This window comes from Oryctolagus cuniculus, chromosome 3 (genome assembly GCF_964237555.1).
Source record: "Oryctolagus cuniculus chromosome 3, mOryCun1.1, whole genome shotgun sequence".
Taxonomy (NCBI): Eukaryota; Metazoa; Chordata; class Mammalia; order Lagomorpha; family Leporidae; genus Oryctolagus; species Oryctolagus cuniculus.
Genome location: NC_091434.1, coordinates 91635676 through 91657265, shown reverse-complemented (window position 1 = coordinate 91657265; position 21590 = coordinate 91635676). Strand labels below are relative to the sequence as shown.

The window sequence follows — 21590 nt, the reverse complement described above, 5'->3', positions numbered from 1 at the left end:
TTTTAGGGGGTCATCTCCAATACCAGGCTCTCTTGGAAAAGTGGGAAACAAATATCAATTAATTAGTCAATAAGTTACCATTGAAAACTTGGTGTTCACTCTTGATTAATCTCAGAGGCATCTGCAAAATGGATTAGAGGAATGGAGGTTGATGCTACAACTGAGAAATAAAGTGATGGGAACCTGGCCAAGTATGACAACAGAGGGATGCTTATGAGGCTAGAGGTGTAGAGCCACTCATCTCCCATCTACCCTCTGCAGGCAGGAGCCCCTTTCCTGTTTAATTCCTTCTCTATTCAAACAGTGATTCTGGGATAAGATGAGCAGCTGGCAGGTGATCTGAGAAAAGACTTAAGGGAGAAAATGAAGCAAACACACGAAATCATGGACACATGTCTTAACTTACTTGAAACACAAGGAGTGAAAAAACATGGAGCAATTGCCAAGCCCACCCATTCCCACAACATATTTAAAACCTCTTAGTTTCAACATAGGCATAGTCAGAGGAGAAAAATGAAGAATTGGGGTTCTTACCAACAACAGGAGTTACTGTGCACTTACTCCCTATGTATGATCTCTGTCCTTAATGTGTTATATTATGCAAATTAATGGTAAAACTAATATTCAAATAGTACTTTATACTTTGTGTGTCTGTGTGGGTGCAATCTGTTGAAATCTTTACTTAGTATATACTAAGTTGATCTTCTGTATATAAAGATAATTAAAAATGAATTTTAATGAAGAATGGGATGGGAGAGGGAGTAATAGATGGGATGGTTGTGGGTGGGAGGGAGGTTATGGGGGGAAAAGCCACTATAATCCAAAAGTTGTACTTTCAACATTTATATTAATTACATAAAAGTTTTCTTAAAAAAGTGAAAAAGCAACATAATAAAAGGGCTCTCAATATTGTTACACACATTGTAAGTTGCTGGTTTTACTGTGAGTGACAGAAAATTAAAATAAAAGTGGCTTAGAGTAAGCATTTGGTGCAGCAGTTAAGTCACCACTTGGAAAGTTGACATCCTTTATCAGAGTACCTGGTTTGAGTCAAAGCTCCTCTGCTTCCAATCCAACTTCCTGCTAACGTGCGTCTCGTGAGGCAACAGACGATGACATAAGTACTTGAGTTCCTGCTCCCCATGGAGGAAACCCAGATGGTGTTCTGGACTCTTGGCTTTGGGATAGCCTAGCCATGCTTGTGGGCCTCTGGGAAATGTGCCAGCATATGGAGGATTGATCTCTCACTCCCTTTCTCTCTTGTTTATGTTTCTCTTTCTTGCTCTCGCTCTGCTCTTGCTCTCCCTCTGTTGCTCTCTCTCTCCTTCAAATAAAAAATAACGTAAAACAAATAAAAATGGTTTGAGTTAAGTGTAAATATATTTCTTTCTTTTTCACAAACACACACACACACAAACACATAGATACAGAGTCTGAAAATGCTGGTGCAGGCCGATGGTACAGTATTGAAATCTTAACAATTTGGATCTTTCTCTCATTCTGGTTCACTATTCCATCTTCAATTTGTGACATCTGTCTAATAGTCTGACATAAAAACTCACATTCTAACCACCATTTTTTATTTCCAAGCAGCAGAAAGGAAGAAGGATGAAAGACAATTGCTTTTTTCTTTTAGTAAACTTCACAGTTCTATATGACACTTCTGTTTATATTCCAATGGCCAACACTCATGCACAGATCAAACTCTAAGGGAGATCTTCGGCCATATTCCCAATTAAAGGTCTCCTGTTCTACAGTTAAGGATATAAGAGAGATGGTTAATAGGAAACAATTTCAGTGTCCTTCATAAAGTTTGAATAAAGAATAAAGTCAATATTCCTTCACTGCAACCCCTAGTGGAGTCTAGTAGAAAAGGTCAATGACTCATTCCTGCTGTGATAATGCAGCCTTGAGACATGCTCAACAAGTCACAATGCCATCCCTCTTACTGAACGTACTTTAGAGGTAACAAGGGAGAATTTCCAAGGAAAGCAGAAGAGGGAAGGGGGAGAAAAAAGAAGAAATGGCAAAGGAATGAGTTCAAAGAGGGAAATTGAATAAAAATGAAAATTGATTGGAATTGGAAATTTCAGTACTGCAAGTAATCTGACATCCATGTGCAGAAGTCCCTGGAAATCAATTTTTGGTGACCCTCTAAAAAATACACACACACACAAACACATACACTTATACTTACTCTCACATTTTTGCATGCTTACAGATAAAAATCCATCACGCTGTTACATGTGTGTATCTGGGATGACACAACTAACTGTTGTTTAGGAAATACTGTCATTATATACAAAAGCATTTACACAGATGTATCTTTCTTAGCTCTTTATTACTCCTTCAATCTCAATCAGAAACATGTGAAAGTTGTGTTATTCAGGACTTCCTTTGGAAGTGCAAAGTGTGTATTGGATGGAGAAGAAGCAGCGTTTTTCATCTCCATCCTCTGTGACTGAGGTTGGTGGATGGGAAAAAATTATTTTCCTCTTGCTTGAAAAGAAGCCTTTGGGATGTAGGGATTTGTGACAGCCCTTTCACAGGGCTAGTGAACCATTTAATCAGACTGCCAGTGGACATGTCGCTGTGTAAAGGAAAAACACACCTTTTCATATAAGTAAGCTCCACAAAGTGTGTAAGTTAGTGTTAGATGAAATATGATTCGAAACGTTCATTAAATGGAAAGCTCATAACACGTTGGCTTGTATTATATGTGTAAAGCCAATGAAAGAACCTAGTACCTTTTGTGGAGAAGTAAATGTAGTTGATTATCTTATTTTGTTCATCAAATAGTGATGAATCAATGATGAAAAAGAGGTTCCTTGTGTGGAAATAAGTACTAGTCTTAGTGAGCTATGTTAGAAGTTGGAAATGCTGGAGCAGCAGGAGATACATACTAATGTTCACCAAGTATTCAATTGCAGTCAGTCTGGGCCAATTGACTAGCTTTGCCCAGCAAAGTTTGAACAGATGTGACTTAATATTTTCAGAGGCAGTAAAAATCCTTGCTCATTTCTCAGTTCTTTGACTTCTCCCTTCCCTCTGTTGTTGTGACCAAGCAAGGCTCATATTCCAGATACTAGAATCACAAAATGACTTCAGAGTTCTGGCAACCAACATAAAACAAATAGCATGAGATGCAAAGTGGTATAGCCTCTAAAAAAATTTAAAAAATAAAAAAGAAAGGCCGGCGCTGTGGCTCACTTGGTTAATCCTCCGCCTGTGGCGCCGGCATCCTATATGGGTGCCAGATTCTGTCCCGGTTGCTCCTCTTCCAGTCCAGCTCTCTGCTATGGCCTGGGAGGGCAGTGGAGGATGGCCCAAGTGCTTGGGCCCTGCACCCACATAGGAGACCAGGAGGAAGCACCTGGCTCCTGGCTTCGGATCAGTGCAGCGCCAGCTGTAGTGGCCATTTGGGGAGTACACCAACAGAAGGAAGACCTTTCTCTCTGTCTCTCTCTCTCACTGTCTAAAAAATTCTACCTGTCAAATAAAAAAATTTAAAAAAATAATAGTAAATATCTCAAGAGAAAGAGTCAGGGGTCCAGCTGGGCCCAGGTCTTTCCATTGCACTATGTGGTAATATTGACCAGCATATCAGTGAATCCGCCTAGCTGCACTCATCTTGATTTCAAATCTTTCTGGAGAGAGGGTCTAAAATAAAAATTGATGATATGATTATAACTACAATATCTGAGTCATAGATATAGATGCTTTAATGTCACAATCTTAGAATGTAAAAATGTACAGATTCTGGTGAAATTTGATCCTGCAATGGAAGAAACAGTAAGGCAGATCCAGGAAGCAGGATTTGCCACACTAAATTCGTGGTGCACAATCAATCTGAAGGAGGCTGCTGTGGGAAGGATACTAAAAGTTATAATTAAAGTTATCACCTTGCCGAGGAGCACTCTACCAGTAGAAAATGTTTCTTTATTCTACTCTTTGCAGATTTTGCTCTTCAATAATGCATATTTGGTTTATTTAGATTTTTCCTTTATTTTTTATTTAAGTAGGAAAACCACTGTTCCTCAAGAGTATAGACAAGGTCTATAAGCAATAATCAAGTCTCAAAATGCCAATTTCACTCATATACATTACATTTCTTTTTGTATTCTGTATATTAGTTGCCACAAATCAGGAATATAAACAACATAAGACACAGGAAATTCATTTCACTCTTTTTAAATTAGAATTTGAAAATAATCATTCTGTTTCCTTTATTTTAAGATATTTACTTGTTTATTTGTTTATTATTCAAAAGGTAGAGATACAGAGAGAGAGGAAGAGAAAAAGAGAGACAGAGATATCTTCCACCTTCCTGTTTACTCCCCAAATGGTTACAGCTGGGCCAAAACCAGTAGCCCGAAACTCCACCTGAGTCTCCCACGTGGGTGGTAGGGTCCCAAGGATTTGAGCCATCTTCGGCTGCTTTCCCAGCCACATTAACAGGGGTCTGCATCAGAAATGGAGCAGCCAGGATTTGAACCAGGGCTCCTATGGGAAACCAATATTGCAGGCAGCTGCTTAACCTGCTGCACCACAACGCTATCCTGCTATCCCCTTGTTTTGTCTTTAAGCACATTTCTGATAAATATGCTTTTTGGTCATTGAAAATTTCCCTTCCTGTATTTCTTTATTTAGCTGGATTTATTCCTGTGCTGTGCATGCAGCATGCATCTCATCTCATCTCCCATTCTTACAGAATACAAATTCACTGAGTGTTCAGTCCTTTCCTGAGTGGTTGCTTGGGGGTCAGGGATAGGCTGCGAAAATTAAATTAAGGAGAATTATGAGGAAGGCATTGTGGTGCAGAAGGTAAAGCTGTCATTTGTGATGCCCACATCCATAACAGAAATGGTAAACCAAGTCCCCACTTCTCTGCTTCTGGTCCAGTTTCCTACTAATGCAATCAAGAAGGAAGCAGAAAATGGCTTAAGTGCTTCAGTCCCCACAATTCCCATGGGAAACCCACCCAGGTCTTCCAGGTCTCCTACTTGGGTGTCAGGAACTCAAGTACTTGAGCCATAATCCACTGCTTTCTAAGTACATTATCAAAGAGTTGAATTAAGACTTGAACTGGCATTCCAATATCAGATGCAGGCATCCTAAGTGACAGCTTAACCCTCCACATCACAATGCCCATAGTTTATGTAGATTTTCGGACAACTCAGAATACTATTTAGTGCATTAAATATTTTTAAGTGAATGGCTATTCAATTCCTCATCTAAGAATTTTCCACTCTCAAATTTTCATTTTTTTCCAATTTCTTAAAAATTAGGGGACTGCAGATTATATTTCTAGGTTTCAATCTCATAGTAGCTTTTCTTGGTACATCATGCAATAGGATTTCCCATTTCACTGAAATCTCCAATTTCTCTAGAGGGATTGCAAAAGAATAGTACTCATGCTCTGGCTTTAAATTCTTATACATATTATGTTTTTGATGTATAAACAAAACTTTTAAATGTTTCCTCCTATTAAGGTGGTATTTAAAATACTCAACATCTCAAGTTACTGAAGACTGCTATAAACCTGGATTAAGAACCAGTCATTTAGAAAGAATGAAACAGCAGGTATTAAAACAAAACTTAGAAGGGCAAATCTGAGAATTATTTTATTGTTTGCTTGTTTTTTTGTTGTGTTTTTTTTTTTTTTTTTTTTTTTTTTGGTTTGTGGGATAAGAGAGCTGGAAGTTTAGTTTTCCAGATACCTAAGAAAGTAAACAACAAAATAATTATAGTTTTCTAGCTTTTGAGTATACTGTAGACATTTTCTTACTCTCTAGTTTGTTTTTCTTTAATCCTCCCCTTTTTCCACTTTACGATGGCAAACTATCATTTTCAAAAAAGAGTGTTTTTCTTTTCTTGTTTTTTTTTTTTTAAAAATTACCTCAAACCCTTATTCAAAGCAAAGCAAGGCTCTGGTCTTATATCAGTCCTTATTCTGGGAGAAGCAAAACCAAACTAAACATTGTTTGTCCTTACCCTCAGTCTCATCTTTGAAATGGTGATACAGTGGCTGATCTGGGTTAGGACAACTTTAGTTCCAAATAAAACTTTTATTCATAATGTCTACCCATCAATCCAAAGCGGAAGAAAGAAGAAAATAAAGTGCGCCAATCTTTATTTAGTTATCAAGATCAAAACCCAAGAGAGGAGTTGGTCAACCAGCACAGTGGGGAGTGAGTAAGGCTGGGGGGTTAAGAATTAAGAGCCTGGTTTCAGTTGATACCAACAAAAACTCACAGTTCTTATTCAGCAGGGAATGAGCCATCAATGCCTACTGCTGTGCAACTAGGGAAGCAGCCCAGGCCAGTTAGTTCATTCCATCTTCATCAAAGGAGAAAGTGGATGAACCTGGACAAAGTCATTTTGAAAGGCTTGTTGAAAACTGAAACATATTAAAAAATAACAGATATCATCAGGGAGCCCTCAACTTGCAAAATGTAATCAGGCCCATCTCATGGTCTGTTCTAATCATCTCCTAAAGGCTCATCTTCGTGACACCAGCCTCTGTTCTACACACTGACCTAGGAAAGTGCAAGATTGATGGTGTTTTCTTCCTGTTGCCAAATCCCAAAGACAGAGTCCCAAGTTCTTTTATGCAACATGAAATATCCCTTACCCGTTGTTACCCCACCTGGCCATATCATATCCGTCAGCTGTTGCTCATGGACCATCAAGCTCCTTATCATTCCCTGACTTTGACACCTGTTGTTCTTCAGCCTACAAAATTGTTCTTGTGTATTCCCAGGAATCAGTCACATTTCTCTTCGTGCTATTTGTCTTTTGTTCATATTGTCATTAATGTATCTGTCACAGTATATTTTACTTGTTGACAACCCTTTTCTCCACCCCAGAGTACCACATATGGCCCTGCAAGCTTTCTGCTTACAACTCCAGAAAAATGTTCATGTTGTAAAATACATGATTTCTCAGAGTGTTACTGCTGTCTGCCCTGTTAGCATTCATGACAGTAGCTGTTATTTTTTGAATATAGGTTACAAATAATTCTTCTGTCATTTTATTTTATCCACTCAACAAAATGATGAAGGAACAAATTTCTGCATGTGTTCAATAGTTGTTTATTGAGCAATTACATTATGTCAGGAATTCTCGGAGTTTGGGATATACCAGTTCTCTACTACCTCTAGTAGAAGGATACAAATGATAAAAAGACACCCAACAAATAAAGAAGACATTGAGTATGTTAAGGCAATGTGTGTTGTGGGAAACAGAAAAGGCAAACAGGGTCAGAGTGGTAAGTGTTCAATTTAGAAGGACAGACTACTCCTAATAAGAAGGGAATGGTGAAATTTGAGGCAATAGTTGAAGAAGATTAAGGATAGCCAGGGGACAACCTAGGGGAAGAAAAATCCTGGCAGGCAGTATGCTGCATGCGTAGTCCCTAAGAGAGCACCTGGAATGTAGAGGGACAGCAGGGAAGCAATATATTTGGAGTAGAGATGTCAGATAAAACATAAGACACCAGATAAGTTTGACTTTTGTAGTTACTACTCTAGATGGTTGTAGGGGTACTGGCTTTGAGAAGTTTCAGTGGTAAAAGAAAATTACAGGGGCAGGCCAAGTGGTTAAAATGCCCACATCCCACATCAGAGCATCTGGGTTGGCATTTCAGCTCTACTCCCAGCTCTAGCTTCCTGCTAATGTGTACCCTGGAAAGCAACAGGTAACAGCTCAAGTAGCTGGGTCCCTTCCATTCCTGTGGAATATGTGACCTGGGTTCTGCAGCTTGACCTGGTCCAGCTCCTGTTGTTGTGAGCATTCGGGGAATAAACTGGGTTTCTCTCTCTCTCTCTAACAATACATAAATATCTTTAAACTTTTTGAAAATCAAAAAAATCCTCTTTCTTATCTAATACTCAATATTAACTGGGCATACTGCATTTTTCTTGTTCAGTCTGACAACCCTAATTTAGATCAAAAGAAGGGTAGAATAGTCTTTGTCTTATGTCCCTGCCTTTTTCTGTCCAAAACCATTATGTTCTGGCTCAACAATCTGCCTTCTTCTACATGGAAAGAAACCTCAGGGCTTGAGAGTGTAACTTTATCATCAAAGGAATATAATACATACAATCCACGGTACCAAATGACAGAATATGAGCGGAGACGTAGTAGCAAGAGGATGAGGTCCTGTAAGAATCAGAATGGTTCAGTCAAGGACACCCAGTGATGTTAGATGGCACAGCTCCTAATGGAACCACATGACTGTGGCTGTGGGGAAAACATGCATTGAAGGAATGTGAGCAGACAAAAGCTATCCACCCCTGATACCTTGGAAGATCCATGGTACTAACTGAATAATCAGATTTTGCTAGTAAATAGGAGTAACAATGACATAAAAAAAAATCCCTTTAAGTAAATCTTCCAACTCAATTTACATTTGAAATATGGTGTCAGCATATTTATGTTGTTTATTTGATTAAAGTGTTGTTTTAAAAATTATCATTTTCCTTAATTAAACCACTTCATTCTTAATTGTTTTACCATATACTAAATGCTATTAGGGAGAGATAATGCATAAGCATACTCGGTAATGAATGACTAGAGCTCCCAGAACTGTTAACTTCCTCACAATAATCCACCATAAAGATAGTTCACATTTAGCTGATTACAATGTTAAGCTTTGATACTGACTTTAGCACTGCATGAATGGACATTATTTTCCTATAAAGACTTACAATCCCACCTGGATTACAGAAGTTGGACTCATGATCTAAAAAAATAGTGTCTGGGTGCCTGTAAAGGCCTGCACCTGCAGTTCTCTCTGTCTCAGAGGTGGCAGTAATTTCACAGAATTCAAGTGATTTATCACCAGATTTTGCAATACATCTTGCCCGATAACTGTAATTACGAGGTGTCGCCGCTATAGCTGGCTGTCTGGATGCCGAGGTGGAGAAGTGTCAGTGATGAAAGAAACTGACGAACAAACTTGAGTGAGAGAGTGATTTCTGGCAGAAGAAAAGGAGAGTGTGTGGGTTCTGGGGTTTGGGGTTGTGGGAAGCTGTTTGGCTCCACTCAGTGGAATAGAAATTGTGCCCAGGGGTCATAGCCAAAACCCATCAGAAACCACACATGATAGCTTGAAGTGTGCTCTCTGTGCTCCCTGCAGAGTCAGGGCGTCTTCATTTCATACATCATTTATTCCTCCCATGGAGGGATTTCTCAAAGGAGTGGTCTGGAATAGTTATCAAGCTGCTGGTAGCACTAGTGTGTGGGCCCTCCATTGGGATCTTCGTCCACTTGGAATTTGCACTCTCCCTTTCTTCCATGACAAGCATCGTGTTTGCTAACTTATCTATAAAATTCGGCTTTGCATTTCTCTGGAGATCTATGCACTAACCATAGCCAGAGTTGTGTTTCTTGTTTGGTAATGTTGCTAGAATAACATCCAGTGGAGGAGAATTATCCAGGTCCTTTCCCTCTCATAACATGTAAATACATGCTGACACCAAGTAAAGCTAAGAAGCGATATTGTTGTCAACTCTGTCAGTGTATTAGCCTCCTGATCATTTTCACAGGCTCAGCTTAATGACTCTGCCACACGTGGAACACTCCTCAAAGACATGCTTATCAAAAATAATGTTAAAACCCATTGGGAGATTTTGTGGTTGCTACCACTAATAATAGTCTAACACTTCAGGGGTACTCAAGGTGTCACTGAGCATTTCCTGGCATGGAAGGTACAGAAAAAATTCAAATGAAATTGATATTTTATTCCTTTTGCTTTTGAAATACTAACATCTTACCCAATTCTTTCAAGAGGAGGACAACTCCTAGTAAACTATGCAAGTATTCCAGAAAGTTTGAGCAGAGAGAATTTTTAGTCTTGGAAATCAGGTGTTGCTCCAAATACTAACACCTGCTGCTCTTTTTACTATTTAATTTAAACCTGGCTCTTTGGCGCACCCACTAGGTGCCAGGTACCATGTAGGCGTTGGAAAAAGATAATTCAGTTTTTATAGCCTCCCATCATGGTCTTAGGAAACAAGTGTTCATCCCGGAGTGTTTTAACAAGTTCCTACAAAGACTTTGCTCCTGATGTTAGATTCTCTTGCAAGCTGGGTTTCTCGTTGTGTTTGTTTCTCCTTTCTTCCCCTTTTCCCAAGTCTCCAACCTGCGGCTGACTCACCGGGTGCTAATACTGAGCTGTCTCACCCTCTAGCGCTCTGTTCCTGATTCACTGAAGATAACCTGAGGTGGAAGGGGCCCCACACTTTCCCAGGGACTTTCTCTCTGTGACAGTAGCCAAGGCGCTGGTTTGCAGAGCAGGGGGTCAGTTCGCCTTGTTTGCCGGAATCTCTGCTCCACATGCTTTGTTGTCTGTCAGCTCAAACTCCTACCAGGACACACTGGGAGAAAAGCTGTCACCGTGAAAGGCTTCAGCTGCCTCGCAGTGCCGAGTCGCTCTGCCAGCTCCAGGGCCTGGGCACTGGCATGAACGCTGCGCTTCCATTTAGAAGAAAATGAAAGGGCGAAATGAATAGACTTAAGCCCTTTTGCGTTTCCTTTTCAAACACACCCCACCTCTCGGCACCCCCAAAAATGGCCTCCTCAGGTTTTTCTCGCCTTCTTTTCTCCTATGAAGACAATGGGGTAGGGAAGAAACAGTGCGGCTAAAACTTGAAAAGCTGCAGTACAGGGTTTCTATACAAACCCAGAATGCTGCTTAACAGGCAAGTAGGGAAATTTCCTCCTTTCACAATCCTAATTTATGTAGGGCCTGCCCCAGTTCCCCTCCTCTGACTCCATGTGAATTGCCTTATACCCATGTAATGAAATTCAGTATTCATTTTCATCCCAAAGATCTTTGTGAGTTTGGAGGAACTGGACCCAGAAAGTGGGCTCATCTACATTGCCTTTGAAAGATGGCAGAACATGATCAAGCCAGGGTTTTGCAATGGTGAGGGCACTGCGTGTAGTGGGTTCATGTTTAGAAAGAGGGAATGACGTTTTCCTGTGTGCATCTGCATTTTGCCGACTCATTCTCTTCAGCCCTTTCAGCAGGCTGCTGATTTTCAGTTCTCTCACCTCTTCTTCCCGGAGCAAAGCATTGATTGCCACTGGGCCCAAAGCTAGCTGTTGGTTATTCAAGTCTTTTTGGAACAGGACATAGATCATCATTAGCCACAGTTTCAGATATTGCTTATGTTAGAGTGCAAGGAACAAAAACAAGGATGGACTGGGGAGGGTGGCATAAAATACCTCGCTTCATGACATGTTACTGGCTTTGTGGACTGCCTTTCCTCCTAAGGTAGGCACTCTTGTACCACTGCTGTAGCAGGGTGTTTTGTGCAATGGCCTCATTTTCGTTATTGCGCCTCTTTTGTTCCCTCTAACTTACTAAATCTGTTTCACTGCTGTGTTCTCACTGGATTTCTTCTAATGTGTGTGGTACCAAGCAGTTTTTGGGAGCCATTCTTGTTTATCATGAAGAATAATCTTGAAGAGCAGAAAGAATTCAAAGAGCACTGTAAAAAAAAAAAAAAAAAAAAAAAGGAAAAAAAACCCTCTTGGAAGCCCCTTCATGAGGCCCTAACACCCCTCAGCCCCTTCATTTACTCTATATCCCCATTGATGAATTATTTATTCCTATCAGGCTTATTAGCCTAAACTTGAACTCATCCTTCAGTACCCAGCAAGAAATGTCCCCCCACCCCACCCCACCCCACCCCCGTTAAACAGGGTGACTTTGCTGGCCTGTGTTTGTACCTGCTCTGGTCCCAAAGCATCCTGTATAAATATGCAGCCGATATTTCTATGTGCATCTTGCCCCCTTCTTCTCCACCTCACCCCCACCAGTGAGACCACCAGCTCCTGAAGCTTTGTGCCTTTCATCTCCTGATGAAAGCTATGGTGCTGGCACACAGTGGGGTGTTATTAAGTGTTTCTAGGGTCTGTCGAAGTGACCTTCTCCCTACCTCTTTCTCATCCTTCCATTTTGCCTGAATTTTTGCTAATTGACCCAGAACATTTCCTCTCTTTTCATCATGGCCCACTGAGATAATGATGTATGTCTACCAAACCTCTTTGAGAGTTTGGAGTGACAAGAATATTAAATAGGTGACATGTGAGTGTGTTGAATGTCTTTATAAAGTGTCTACATAGATGGTGACATTTTCATTGTTTTGGAAATTCTATGCCTGTAAGCTTTTTTCTGAGTCAGAAACAGATTCCTACATTCATATTGTGCTTACACGACCTACTTAATGAATTCATTGACTCTCCTTTTCCTCCTCTGTGAAATACAGGAATTGAACAAGAGTCTCTAGTGTCTCTTTCAGGTCTAGAGTCCTCATTGAGGATTAGCCCCATTGTGTAGGGCAGGTAACCTTGGGGTGGGAAGCAAGAGTAATACTAAGGGCCCACCCAACGATCATAGACTTCAAGAAGCCAAATCCCATAAGGGCTATTTTGATTAGTACTCACGGCTGCCAGCTGCGACTCCAGCCACAGTGACAGGGGCTGAGGGATAAATTACTCTCCACATTTTAAAGCCAAGTTGAGAAATGCACTGGGGTGAAGTCAGGGACAGATCACAGAGCACTAACAATCTTCTCTTTTCCTAGCTATAAATCGCTTCCTTCCTCCACTTGATGTTATCTAATGTAAAACTATAACAGAACCTATCTTAAAAAATTAATTGATTGGGTTGTTTCCATTTAATAATATTTGGCAAAATATAAAAACAAATTCCTTCTCGGTATTAGTATTTTGGGGGCAACCTTCCAAAAAGTACCAAAAAGAAATGAAGTAATAGTATACAGTCATAGCACAGCTTAATATTTTACTGACTTAGCTATACAGACTTGTTTCAAGCCAGCTTTTTCAAAGTATAACCATATGCAAACAAAGCATATGCTTGTAACATAGGCAAGAGGAGGATTATTGTAATTGCATTTTAAAAAAAGATTTATCATGGATTTATAGATAGACGTGCCAGGGCCAAAAAGAAAAATCTTGAAAGAGTTCTAGTGATACAGTACTTATATAAGAAAATAAGTTATAGCTTTTGCTACTGTTGTTGTCTTGTTTTGATCTTCTTTCTTTAAAATAGTCACTTGCTAGCACATTAGAAACATAAAAGGAATAGATTAATAAAAGTGTACGTTCCTTTCTGTTTATATAAAAGTTTTTCACTTCGCTTTAAAATACCATTTGGGATATATTAGTTTGTTCTAATGTTTTGACACTGCATTTAGGAGATTTGGGTAATTGAGCTGGCTCCTTTATTCTGCTGTCCAATGTCTAAATTCTACATGACTAGCTAATACAAACCTTGAAGTTATATTTAAATGTGCTTGACCTTGGAAAGTTCACATGCATTTGTTATTGTGGTTTTCGCCATTTGTCAATTGTAGCTGTACCTATACAAAACAAACAAACAAACCCAAAACACACACAAAAAAAAAAAAAATGCAAAAACAACAATCCCTGAGCAAGCGTTGCCTTCATGCTATTTTGAAGTCAGTGCCAAATTCAATTTCTTTCTGACAAGTTATGATGTTTGAAATTCTACACAGAGTTTTTTGAGGATGAAAAAAAATCACATAGACACCCAGCTTTATTTAAAAATTTTCACTAAAGTGAAAAAATGTGGACCATGTATCATGACTTTATTCCACATTTTTACTTCTCTTCTTTCCACACTATCTTCTCTTTATCCTTTTCCCCCTTGAGTAGCCCTCAGTTCCTGCCTCCCTGCCTTACTGTGTTCCATGTGGCCTCAGGTTCAGCAGCTTCCATGACACATCTGATGGTGAAGGATTTGGGGGCAACAACCAGCCTGCATTATAGCTGGCCTGATGGTGAGGCATCAGGAAGAAAACCTACCTACAGCTCCATCAACTGGAGAAAATTGATTTAGGACTCATTACAAATCGATAATCACCTTTGCCTGTGATTTTTGTGCGATTGAAAAGTGGCTGTCAATTTATAAATATCAAAATTCCTGCTTTGTTCTTTAAAAAACAACACAATTTTTAAAAGTAGCATTAGGAACTATATCCAGCAGTTAGGGGTCTGGTAATGACTTTGCACCATAACTGGCTTGTCCTAAGAATGTTCAATTAGAAGACAAAGAAGCAGCACCAGGGTTGGGAGAACAAGACCAACTTAAGTGAAATTGTCAACCCCCCAGAGAGGCATTAATAGTTTATTGGGTATGGAAGATGCATAGCAAAGCATAGGAAGAAGGCCAGTAACCTTTAACATTAAGAAAAATAACTATTATTGTGACCAGTGTAGCATGAAGCACAAACAGAATATTCTCTGGGCAACAAAACATAACATGTAGCCCACCAGAGCAATTAATAAAATGAAAGCACCGTTTCTTGCAGATGGATCTGTAGTAGAATAATGGTGCAGGGCTGTACTGAGCTGTCATGCATCAGATACTACATCTGTTATGGAAATCAGGGGAAGTGGGGGCCTTTTGTTCATGTGAGAGCCCTCCCAACAGGGATTTGGCTGGAGTAGATTTTCTTGTTATTAAACATGATTTCTAGCTAGTCGAGAGCAGATGCTTCTGCAGCATTTGGAACTAATAACCAACCTTCAAGTGTATGCCACCCCTTAAAGAGGCTGGTACTGTCAGAGAGACCAATTTCAGCTCAAAGATAATGTGCTCAGTTCAGTTTCTACTTTGCACATGAATGACACTGATGCCAGATGAGCCTTCTGGCCTGGTGCTTGCTGGAGACGGTAAAACAAAGACCCAGCCCTACAGAATATCCAACTGTAATGTTTACTATTTTTGCTTCAGAGTTGAAGCTTTCCAGGTGTGCTTGCAAGGGACAGTTCAGAGTCAAATCAGCAATGCGGCAAACTTCAGCTGGAAAGGAGTGGGTGAGAGTGCAGGGAAACAGGCAAACTCACAGAACTTGGCTGCTACTCCCAGGCCATGCGAAAGGCTCTGACCTCTGGGCTGTGACTTTTGTTAAATAATTCATGAGTCTACAGATCACAACCTAATTCACCAAAGAATAAGTCCTTCTTCTTGGTAAACCACCTAAATCACACTGCACAACATTTCACCACTGAGTTTCCAATTTCTGACCAAATGCCCCATCAACTCTGAAAAACAAAACAAATTAAAACAAGCAAAAAATAAATTAAGTTTCATTCTCTTCTATTTTATATTTAGGGGGTGATTTCTGAATAAAGTCATTTGGATCAAAATATTTGTAGTTATAGAGAAAACTTGAATTAAGGCAAAAAAAAGTCTTGTATCTAAAACTCAAATTTAGTATCTCAAAAATCCAGAATACAAAGACTAGGCACTGTTGATACATACTTTTACATCTGATAGGTGTTCCCATCTGTAGTTACAGTATAGTTATAGATGTAAATACAAATGCAGAAACAGGTAGTGCTTTTACCATTCGTGTCAGAACCTTTCTCCTTTGAAGAACTCTGTTCTACAGTTAGACTTTGCTTCCTGAGAAACTAGTCAGTAATTCTGGGATGGGGCCCCTGCCAACTGTGATACAGCCTGGTAAGGCAGTGTATTAGTCATTTCTGAACATAGAAATAATATGATGTATTTTTATAGTAATTTTGCCCAATTTTTAGAGATTGCTTCTTGAACTTGTTTACTCAGCCCTAGTTATGGCTAAAACACTGTTCCAAGGAGTTTTGACTTCCTCACCCCAAATTTTTACCTCTGTTCCTGTGCACCCTGTCTCAAAAACAGCTGCCTCAACCTGTTGAATTCCCCAATGCCCTATAAGGTTCCCTCTGAGAGATAAATTCACATCAGCATACAACTCATAAATCACCTCAGGCAGGGCTCTGTCCAGAGCATTTGCAGGCAAGCTGAATACAATCAAAATGTTTAGCTGATTGATTAAATCTGCTCTTCAGAAATTTGCCTGGTCATTCATGGGTAAGCCGTTCTAACCAGTGCTTCCCAACATTACTGCACAAATGGATAGTGCATAAACAAGTAGCATAATAACAATAGTTCAAATTAGTAAGTTGCTTTCTGGGTATCATATGCTTTCACATAGCTAATAGCATTCAATCTGTTGATTGGATTCTTGCTAATATTCTGAGAAAGTAGTAGATGAATATTATTTCTCTATGTTTCAAATAGAGAAACTAAAACAGGTCAAGTGAATTGCTGGACATCTTCCATCTAGAAAATGGTGATGCTTGAACTGATCTCTGGGACTTCTGATCCAAAAGAATCTATTTTTTTTTTAATTCTTTACATTGTCTTCTGGTATGTTACTTTCAGTGTAAAACTGCTTTTATCCCCTGTGATCATAATTAGATTTCTTGCTAAAATTTCCAAAACAAGTAAGAGAAATGCTCTCTTTTGGCACCAACACAGCCTTTCCATGCCTGCTAAATTTTTGCCATGTTTTTCAGCAGGTGTTAAGAGACACTGAAGGTAAAAAAGCTTCTAAATGAGATGTGAACCTGCACGTCCCAGACATTTGTTATCCATAAAAACATGGCAAGTAGATGTTTTATTAGTATTTTGCGCAAACAGCGTTGTTAACCCTAATGCCCTGGCCAGTTTCCAGATAAAGGATTACAATTTGCCTTGCTAAAAAACGTTCCCTGCTGTTTTAATTAGATATGGTATTTCCCCTCCCTTTCGGCACAGTCTGCAGAGCTGCTCTGTCTTGTCAACCAGCTGCTATCACTCACCCTAGGAGGATAAAGTAATTCTTCTAATATCAAGACACAAAGCAATAGCCACAAAGCTGCATTTCAAAATAATACAGAAACTTAAGTGACTGGTGGTTAATATTTTAAAAATTAAATCATAGAATGAGAAATCAGCTTTTAAGATTATCCCTTTAAGCTGGATCATAGAAAACCACATCCACAGGAAACCAGAGCACTAAATTAATTTAGCTAACTCTGCTTTTAAAAATCCACCCAATTTTTGAAAACAAAAATAGTCAAACCAAGTGCTTTGTGTGTACATGTCTGCTATTATATATACACAGTAAAAACATCAGCAGAGTCCTATTACCATGATGCAAATAATTTTCAATTCTCTAGTAATATCCTAGAGAATTCATTTAACTAAGTGGAAACCATTTAAACCAAGGGCCAAGAAAGCATAGTGAGAAAAGGAATATTCTACACTTTGCAAGTGGGTTTGTGAAGAATGAAATATTCATAATGTGCTACTGTAAAGCCGTTTTCATGGGATTATGTGGGAAAGGCTATATCCCATATGGTGTTTCCAGACTGCCATCCCAGAACTCTGCCAGAAGGTGAGAGCTGGCTAGACAGAGGCAGGGCCCATCTGCATTTGGAGGGTCCGCTGCCACCAACAGAGAGCTCTCTATATCTGGACATGGCTCAAGTGCTGGACATGGCTCCCTGAGCCCACCCAAGACCACCCTTTGCCTCACAAGTGGAGTTGCCACCTCAGACTCCATATCTTAGTTCATGTAAATTCCTGCTTCCCGCACTTCGGCACTGCAGAAATTCCATTTAGTGTTGCATCTTCCATACGTATTGTGCCAGGCTATGGATTCCTTTATTCGCATCGCACTTCACAATTCACACACGTCTTCCTCTTTTTCTCATTCGTTATACCCAGAAGACTGGAATTTAAAATTGGAAATTGTTATACTTCAAGTATTTTATACATACATGCAAAAAATGAGAAGCCTGAACATTTGCTTAAATTAATGAAACTTAAAGGCCCAAGACAAAAACATGATGTGTTTATGGCATACTTCATGCAGCTTGTCTTGAAAATCTTGTGTTCAGGAAGGTTATCATTAAATGAGAGAAGCCATCTCAGTGTTCGAAGACAATAGGGAGTGATAGTGATTGTGGAAAATCGGAGGGCTCATTCCCTGTATAAAAGTGGAAGTTACCTAACACCTATTTTATTTGTAAAATATGGTGACAAATACACGATTTTCATAAATTCTATAAAGGTTAAGCTAACAGAAGTATGACCTGTAGCATCTGTGTTTCTGTCTGCAGAAACGTGGTTGGAATGCCAAACTGATATTAGGTGAAGCACAAGGAACAGCCAAACTAAAGAACAGTGTGATGGGTTCAAAGATGTGAAATGGTCTCCCCAGCCATCTCACATAGACAGGATGTCTCCTCAGTAGAGGTCCTCTGTAGGAAGTTGACACATCACCCAAAGGACCCATTGGGTTATATCAAAGGTACAATTCTAAAACAGGGCAGGGACTCTCTGAAGCACACTAAGATGATTTCTCCATTTCATTCTCACTGAAACACTGCCTGTAAGTGACTGCTGAAAGCAAAAATACATAAAAATATGATATACTCATAGAGTTGCAAATTCAATGAGAAATGTATTTTTAAAACTAAGAATAAAAGTCAATAAGAATCACCATGGCTGTTAACACTGGCGTCACAGTCAGGAGATCTAATTCCTTGCATTTTCTACCTCCAGATATGTGTCCTTGGACAACCCGTTTAACATGTCTTGACCTATCTTGATTTTTATTAAATAAAATAGTTAATCTATATCAATGAGTTATAGGACTAGATTAATCAGGTTATCAGCGGACTCATTCTTCCAGTGAATTATATACCAAAGTGGAGTTACTTTCACAGAAGAATATAGGGCCTCTGACATTGCTGAAATTACAGGAGGATCTTCTCCAAGTACATTTTGGAACCAAAGGACAAAATTATCTCCAAGTTCCTTTTCATTACTAAGATTTAAAACTTGACTTACTGTGGATGCATTAAATGAAAGCAAAATGTTTTCTCTGAAATAACCGTTTGTCAGAGCTTTATCATCAGTATTAACACTCACCTTTTAGGTGCCCATTGTATGCTAAAAAAATCTGTCTTCAAGGAGCTAATAATGTATTTGAAAAGGTAAGATTTTTGTATTCAGCAAAAAACTACCATTACAAACCAACTAACGAAAAGAGTTAACTTGACAAACCAGAATTGTGTTGCTTACTCAACATGGCTCATCTGATGGTAAATGAAGTGAACTTTATGGTCAAAGTGACATTGGCTCAAACTTCCAATGCTATGATAACCTCAGAGTATCTCTGGCCATCCCCAATAAGCCCATCAGTTTTGCTCTTGAAGATCTGTCTCACTGTCATGATTTCTCTCTGTGACCACAGCTCCCTGTGCTAATATTGCTGCTCCTCAGAGTGTGTGGTGGGGCATCTCTGTTAGCACACTGCCAATGCTCTTCAAGAAATAGCCAGTGTTTCTCATGCTCTTAAAGTCCCTCTCCTCTTTGAGTCACAAGGGCTCTGATTGCCATGGAAATTGGGAAAGGAGCCTCTCCTTCCCAAGAAAATGGCACAACTGTTTTTGCTGATCCTCGAAGCATCTCTGTACCTTACCAGAGTCCTGGGACAAAGTTGGCATTGAGGGTCTCCCTTCTTGACCATCTGATACAAACCCACGGTGACATCGGGCAGCTCAGCCACTTACAAGTAATACCTTCATCTAAGTGATAAATGATTTTGGTGTCTCACAAATAATATAGCTATCTATCTGTAGAAGTGAAAGTGTAGATGGAAGTTTCCTTAAATAAAACGTACCATTCAGGGTAGGCAAGGTTATACAAGTACATAAATAATACATAAATCATTGTGGCTTAAAAACTAAGGTTTATTTTTGTATTCATATTATCTTTTAATCCTGAGTTAATTATGTTTGTTATGATTTTGTGGACTCTGGCTTACTAAAGAAAGGTAATTTCATGATTTTGGGGCTCTACTTCATATCATCCTCAAGCACCAGACTGAGGCTACAACAATGATGGATATGTTGTTGATTGCTAAGTAGAGAGAAAAAACCTGGAGAATTCACACAAGAACACTTATTATTTACAAAAAGTATCCCATGTCACCTATGTTCACAATATATTGGCCAAAGTGTCAAGTGACAATTCCAACACATGCCTTCAGGCAAATACCTAGAAATATTTGACTAAAGCTAATGATTATCACATTCCAAAACAATCTCCCACAAACTGACTTGGAGTCTCTATCCCTAGAGAATGAAACCACTTGCAACTTTAAATGTCAGTTACCATGGTCCTTCTACCCCCCAAACATTTCAAAACTCTCAATGTTTTGTATATACAGCAAGTCAATGTGTGTGTGTGTGTGTGTGTGTGTGTTTAATAATCATAAGGAAAGAATAACCATTGACACTGGGAAAGTTAAAGAAAGACAACAGGAAAGAGAGATGGACTATGAGTTGGGGCTTGGAAGAAAGGGCTTAGATTTTTGAAAAGTGAATGAAGAAAATCTGTTGGTATGACCTACATAGAAGCGCAAAGGCCAGAGTGGAAATCATGGAGTTGAGGGGAGTAGTGAGTAAAGCAGTTTGCCTCAGTGGAAGGTTTGTTCCAATTAGTGACATAAATTGGATTACTACTTTGGAAAAAGTCTGTGAAAGGCCAAGACAAATAATCTGGTCCTTGTAATACAGAAAATAAGGGGTCATTAAAGGTTTACAAAGACAAAATGATGACTGCAATGTAAGAAGATAAATCTTTTCTGCAGAGATGTAGATAAATTGGAAGTAGAAGGACTAATAAAAGGAAATTCATCAGTCCACCATTGCAGCCATCAAGGTCAAGACAAGGGTGGTGACAGCAGGCCTGGTGTGGAAAAACAGCTTGGAAAAACTTGGCAGAGGAAGAGTTCATAGGATTGGGTATGCAAAGTGAAAGAGGGGAGACAGGGAGAGTAACCAGCTCTGTGTCTACTCATTTCTGAGATTAACAGTTGCAGAATTAGCAGCTTCTGTCTTTTCCTTTGGATGTTTGCAAAGGCTCCTTTGAAATTTCTTTATCTTGTTGTGTAAAATAACATAGATCTAGTTTCTACTGAGACAAATTCAGTGTCCAATAAGCTGAGTATTGTTATAAAGACGGGTGCCTATTATTTCTTGAATGAATCATAATTTTGCTTTTAAAATTGTTTATGACTAACCTATTAGCACGACTTTGGGATTTTAACATTTAACTCTTTTTTTAAAAAAGGATTTATTTATTTATTTGAAAGTCAGAGTTACCCAAAGAGAAGAGAGGCAGAGTGAGAGAGAGAGAGGGGTCCTCCATCGGATGGTTCACTCCCCATTCAGCCGCAAGGGCTGGAGCTGCACCAATTCAAAGCCAGGAGCCAGGAGCTTCTTCTGGGTCTCCCACACAGATGCAGGGACCCAAGGACTTGGGCCATCTTCTACTGCTTTCTCAGGATACAGCAGAGAGCTGGATCAGAAGTGGAGCAGCTGGGTCTCAAACCAGTGCCCATAGGGGATGCCGGCGCTTCAGGCCAGGGCACTAACCTGCTGCTCTATAGCGCAGGCCACAACATTTAAATTTTAAAAAGCCTTCTCTTGGGGTTGTCAGTTCAAATTGCTCTAAAGCATTGCTTGGATTTGGCTCGAGGTGTTTTTTTTTTTTTTTTTTTTTTTTTTTTTTTTTTTTTTTTTTTTTTCCCGGTATCATCAATATTTCCTTTACAAGTTGAAATCACACCTCAGGATATTTTTTCCCATATAGTCCTTCCATGGGATTTATGAAAGTCCATGCTATACATTTTTTTTTTTGACAG

The 21590-nt window shown here is 39.4% G+C and overlaps 1 pseudogene; it reads left to right on the top strand.

The window, feature by feature from the left end:
• Window positions 1-21590, top strand: part of LOC100349577 (small ribosomal subunit protein mS40-like) — a 112694-nt pseudogene that overhangs the window by 43604 nt on the left and 47500 nt on the right.